We start from the raw sequence: 501 nt of genomic DNA, 5'->3' as shown, positions 1-501 counted from the left end.
ATAGTGGTTAGTACTCTGCGTTGTGGCCGCAGCAACCCCGGTTCGAATCCGGGTCACGGCAGCAATAGACAGGCAAGTTGTTTTATTGATTCTTGTTGAAGATGACTGTCATTCTCTACATTTGTCTACAGCATCATGGCAACAATACATAGGTATGTTGTTTACATAACTTGTTGCAGGCGTCTGGTGTTCTCCACACTCGACTATAATAGCACAGCTGTTTATATGCTATTCTGTGACAATCAATGTTATAAATCACACAAATGTACATGGGGCTAGTGGCGCAATGGATAACGCGTCTGACTACGGATCAGAAGATTCTAGGTTCGACTCCTTGCTAGCTCGATTTTAACTTACAACTTGTCCGCCGTTTCCAAAACTCCTCCTCTACATACTATGTATCAAAATGCGCAGACAGAATGATAGCTAAATGTCCTTCAAACAGTCAGAATCCTTCATTCACAGCTGGCCTGGCCCCATTCTTGCTTTTAGAATTACCTA

At 42.9% G+C, this 501-nt stretch overlaps 1 non-coding gene across 1 annotated transcript; it reads left to right on the top strand.

Annotated features, from left to right (window-relative positions):
• Window positions 1-272: 272 nt before the first annotated feature.
• trnar-acg (transfer RNA arginine (anticodon ACG)) lies at window positions 273-345 on the top strand. Its single transcript has one exon. It is a non-coding gene; the product is annotated as a tRNA-Arg (tRNA).
• Window positions 346-501: the final 156 nt, after the last annotated feature.

Source organism: Seriola lalandi, unplaced genomic scaffold, assembly GCF_002814215.2.
Source record: "Seriola lalandi dorsalis isolate HSWRI2012SDOR001 ecotype SW California unplaced genomic scaffold, Sedor1 jcf7180001970022, whole genome shotgun sequence".
Taxonomy (NCBI): domain Eukaryota; kingdom Metazoa; phylum Chordata; class Actinopteri; order Carangiformes; family Carangidae; genus Seriola; species Seriola lalandi.
Note: the sequence above shows the minus strand (reverse complement) of the source record. Positions and strands in the feature narration are given on the sequence as shown.